We start from the raw sequence: 5,729 nt of genomic DNA on the forward strand, positions 1-5,729 counted from the left end.
CTTCTTGAATATTATTAATGCTAAGATAGACTGCGAAAAGAATGTTGTTACTACTGGCTTGGATGATATGGTTCATGAGTTTAATTTCTTAAATTTAGTAAACAACATCGTGAGGAAGAATTGCCTAGTAAAGATGAAATTATTGGTCTTGCTTCTATTGCCGTACCTCCTAGTGATCCTTTAGAACACTATTTGCTAGACCATGAAAATGATATGTTCATGAATGAAAGAAGGGAAATAGATGAAGTATTCTTTAAACAGGAACCTATTCTGCAACACAATTTGCCTGTTGAAATCCTAGGGGATCCTCCTCCACCCAAGGGTGATCCCGTGTTTGAGCTAAACCGTTGCCTGATAATCTTAAATATGCTTATCTTGATGAAAAGGAAATATATCCTGTCATTATTAGTGCTAACCTTTCAGAGCATGAAGAAGAAAGATTATTGAAAACTCTGAAGAAGCACCGTGCCGCTATTGGATATACTCTTGGTGATCTTAAGGGCATCAGTCCCACTCTATGTCAACATAAAATAAATTTGGAAGCAGATGCCAAACCAGTTCGTGATCCTCAACGACGTTGGAATCCTAAAATGAAAGAAGTGGTAAGAAAAGAAATACTCAAGCTTCTAGAGGCAGGTATAATTTATCCCGTTGCTGATAGTCAGTGGGTAAGTCCTGTCCATTGTGTTCCTAAGAAGGGAGGTATTACTGTTGTCCCTAATGATAAAGATGAATTGATTCTGCAAAGAATTATCATAGGTTATAGGATGGTAATTGATTTCTGCAAATTAAATAAGGCTACTAAGAAAGATCATTACCCCTTACCTTTTATTGATCAAATGCTAGAAAGATTATGCAAACATACACATTATTGCTTTCTAGATGGTTATTCTGGTTTCTCTCAAATACCTGTGCCGGCTAGAGATCAATCAAAGACTACTTTTACATGCCCTTTTGGTACTTTTGCTTATAGACGTATGCCTTTCGGTTTATGTAATGCACCTGCTACCTTTCAAAGATGCATGATGGCTATATTCTCTGATTTTTGTGAAAAAAATTGTGAGGTTTTCATGGACGATTTTTCTGTCTATGGTTCCTCTTTTGATGATTGCTTGAGCAATCTTGATCGAGTTCTGCAAAGATGTGAAGAAACTAATCTTGTCTTGAATTGGGAAAAATGCCACTTTATGGTTAATGAAGCTATTGTCTTGGGGCACAAAGTTTCTGAAAGAGGTATTGAAGTTGATAAAGCCAAGGTTGATGCTATTGAAAAGATGCCATGTCCCAAGGACATCAAAGGTATAAGAAGTTTCCTTGGTCACGCCGGATTTTATAGGAGGTTCATTAAGGACTTCTCAAAAATTTCTCGGCCTCGGACTAATTTACTACAAAAAGATGTACCATTTGTCTTTGATGATGATTGTGTAGAAGCATTTGAAATACTTAAGAAAGCATTAGTCTCTGCACCTGTTGTTCAGCCACCTGATTGGAATTTACCCTTTGAAATTATGTGTGATGCTAGTGATTATGATGTAGGTGCTGTTCTAGGGCAAAGAGTTGATAAGAAATTAAATGTTATCCATTATGCTAGTAAGACTCTAGACAATGATCAAGGAAATTATGCTACTACCGAAAAGGAACTTTTAGTAGTTGTATTTGCTTGTGATAAATTCAGACCCTATATTGTTGATTCTAAAGTAACTATTCACACTGATCATGCTGCTATTAAATATCTTATGGAAAAGAAAGATGCAAAACCTAGACTTATTAGATGGGTTCTCTTGCTGCAAGAATTTGATTTGCATATTGTTGATAGAAAAGGAGCTGAGAACCCCGTTGCAGATAACTTATATAGGTTAGAGAATGTTCTTGATGACCCACTACCTATTGATGATAGCTTTCCTGATGAATAATTAAATGTCATAAGCACTTCTCGTAGCACTCCATGGTATGCTGATTATGCTAATTATATTGTTGCTAAATTTATACCACCTAGCTTCACATACCAACAAAAGAAAAAGTTTTTCTATGATTTGCGACATTACTTTTGGGATGACCCACATCTTTATAAAGAAGGAGTAGATGGTGTTATTAGACGTTGTGTACCTGAGCATGAACAGGAACGGATCCTACGCAAGTGTCACTCCGAAGCTTATGGAGGACACCACGGTGGAGATAGAACTGCACATAAGGTATTGCAATCCGGTTTTTACTGGCCCACTCTCTTCAAGGATGCCCGTAAGGTTGTTTTGTCTTGTGATGAATGTCAAAGAATTGGTAATATTAGTAGACGTCAAGAAATGCCTATGAATTATTCACTTGTTATTGAACCATTTGATGTTTGGGGCTTTGATTATATGGGACCTTTTCCTGCCTCTAATGGATATACACATATTTTAGTTGTTGTTGATTACGTTACTAAGTGGGTAGAAGCTATACCAACCAGTGGTGCTGATCATAACACCTCTATTAAAATGCTTAAAGAAGTTATTTTTCCGAGGTTTGGAGTCCCTAGATATCTAATGACTGATGGTGGTTCACACTTTATTCATGGTGATTTCCGTAAAATGCTTGCTAAATATGACATTAATCATAGAATTGCATATCCATATCACCCGCAGTCTAGTGGTCAAGTAGAATTGAGCAATAGAGAGCTCAAATTAATTTTGCAAAAGACTGTTAATAGGTCTAGAAAGAATTGGTCCAAGAAACTGGATGACGCATTATGGGCCTATAGAACTGCATATAAGAATCCTATGGGTATGTCTCCGTATAAAATGGTTTATGGAAAAGCATGTCACTTACCTCTCGAACTAGAACATAAGGCATATTGGGCTATTAAAGAGCTCAACTATGATTTCAAACTTGCCAGTGAGAAGAGGTTATTTGATATTAGCTCACTTGATGAATGGAGAACCCAAGCTTATGAAAATGCCAAGTTGTTTAAAGAAAAAGTTAAAAGATGGCATGACAAAAGGATACAAAAGCATGAGTTTAATGTAGGTGATTATGTGTTGCTGTACAACTCTCGTTTAAGATTTTTTTCCAAACTTCTCTCTAAATGGGAAGGTCCCTACGTTATCGAGGAGGTCTATCGTTCCGGTGCCATAAAAATCAACAACTTTGAAGGCACAAATCCTAAGGTGGTAAACGGTCAAAGGATCAAACACTATATCTCAGGTAATCCTATAAATGTTGAAACCAATATTATTGAAACCGTAACCCCGAAGGAATACATAAGGGACACTTTCCAGACCGTTCCAGACTCCGAAAAGGAATAGGTATGTGGTACGGTAAGTAAACCGACTCCAAAACAATTTTTAAGGCAATATTTCTCCGTTTTGGAATATTTAGAAAAATAGAAAAATAAGTAGCAGTCCAGGAAGGACACGAGGCCTCCACGAGGGTGGAGGGTGCGCCCTACCCCCCTGGGCGCGCCCCCCTACGTCGTGAGCACCTCGTGTGCCCTCCAGACTCCGTTTTCTTGCACGATACGTATTTTGGTCAGTAAAAATTCATTATATACTCTCCCGAAGGTTTTGACCACTGTATCACGCAAATATCCTCTGTTTTCGTTTCGAGCTGTTCCTGTTGCAGATTTGGAACAAGATGTCGTCCCAAGATTCAGAGGGAGAGAGCTACATGGATGATTATATTGCAAACCCAAAAGTATATGGGGATGTGGAACATTATGGCTGGACCACGGAGCAAGAAGAAGACTATGATCCAAGGAGGAAGGAGGAAACAACCTCCGATGAAGAGGACGATCCACTACCTCAACCTGGTGATATGCATGTGGAGTTCAAGAAATCAAGCCTCCCTAAGGTCCAATCTATTCCACCTCGTTTTTTGCAGGACAGCAAGGTAGCACTATGCAAAAATATAATGAAACTTGAGCTCGAGAATGAGGATCTGAGGGAGGAAAATTTTAGCCTCAGACGCAAGCTAGAGAAGAAAAATGCAACAACTCCATCGTCAACAACAAAGAAGGAGATATAATCACATGGGTATGGGCACTCCCCTTGGCAACTGCCAAGCTTGGGGGAGGTGCCCTGGTATAGTATTACCATCACAACTCCTATCTTTACCGTTTTTCTTAGTTCGATCCTTTTAGTAGTATCTTGATTTAGTAGAATAAAGTCATGGCATGATCTAGTTTTGAGTTTTGCTTTAAGATCCTTTGTAATCGAGTCCGTGAGCTTTATATAATAAATATTAGTGTTGAGTCAAGGGCTTGATTATTTTGCCATGATCTTGGGTGAATAAAAGAAAAGAAGAAAAAGAATAAAAAGAATCAAAGAGTTCATATTGATCTTATTGAAAGTAATGACTTCACATAGAAAGAGTATGATGATTAAAAGTTGTTGGGAGTTGGCAAATATAGCTTTGGTCATCGTTGCAATTAATAGGAAGTAATAAGGAAAGAGAGGTTTCACATATAGATATATTATCATTAACATCTTTTATGATTGGGAGCACTCATTAAAATATGACATGCTAAAGAGTTGAGGTTGGACAAGGAAGACAACATAATGAGTTATGTTTTCTTACATCTGAGATAAAGTATGTTGTCATGGATCCTCTAATGTGTTGAGCTTGCCTTTCCCCCTCATGCTAGCCAAATTCTCAGCACCAAGTAGAAATACTACTTGTGCTTCCAAATACCCTTAAACCAGTTCAGCCATGAGAGTCCACCATATCTACCTATGGATTGAGTAAGATCCTTCAAGTAAGTTGTCATCGATGCAAGCAATAAAAATTGCTCTCTAAATATGCATGACTTATTAGTCCAGAGAAAATAAGCTTTGTGCGAACTTGTTGTGGAAGTAATAAAAGCAATGGACTGCATAATAAAGGTCCACATACAAGGGGCAATATAAAGTGACGTTCTTTTGCATTAAGATTTTGTGCATCAACCCTAAACACGCATGACAACCTCTGCTTCCCTCTTCGAAGGGCCTATCTTTTATTGTTATCCTCTACCTTATGCAAGAGTCACGATGGTCTTCACCTTTCCTTTTTCATTTTATCCTTTGGCAAGCTTAGCATGTTGGAAAGAACATGATATATATATCTAATTGGATATAGGGGAGCATGAATTATTATTGTTGACATTACCCTTGAGGTAAAAGGTTGTGGGGCAAAACTATAAGCCCCTATCTTTCTCTGTGTCCGATTAAAACTCCGTAACCACAAGTATTGCGTGAGTGTTAGCAATTATGAAGGACTAAGTGATAGTTGAGTATGTGGACTTGCTTTTAAGCTCTGACATAGACTCTTTCCGATGTTATGATAAATTGCAATTGCTTCAATGACTGAGGTTATAATTTATTGGTGCTCAATAAGGTTTCTGATTCATACTTCTGCATTGTGAAAAGGTCATCACTTGAACATAAGTAATCATATGACAAAATCTATATATGTTGTTGTTATGGAAATAATCATGATGCCTTCATGTCTGTATTTTATTTTTATCGACGCCTCTACCCATAAACATGAGGACATATTTATTGTTATCAGCTTTTCGCTTGAGGACAAGCGAGGTCCAAGCTTGGGGAGTTGATACATCCATTTTGCATCATGCTTTCATATCAATATTTATTGCATTATGGGCTGTTATTTCACGTTATGTCATAATACTTATGGCTATTCTCTCTTATTTTACAAGGTTTACATGAAGAGGGAGAATGCCGGCAGCTGGAATTCTGGGCTGGAAAAGGAGCAAATAT

This window comes from Triticum dicoccoides, chromosome 6B (genome assembly GCF_002162155.2).
Source record: "Triticum dicoccoides isolate Atlit2015 ecotype Zavitan chromosome 6B, WEW_v2.0, whole genome shotgun sequence".
In the NCBI taxonomy this organism is placed as follows: domain Eukaryota; kingdom Viridiplantae; phylum Streptophyta; class Magnoliopsida; order Poales; family Poaceae; genus Triticum; species Triticum dicoccoides.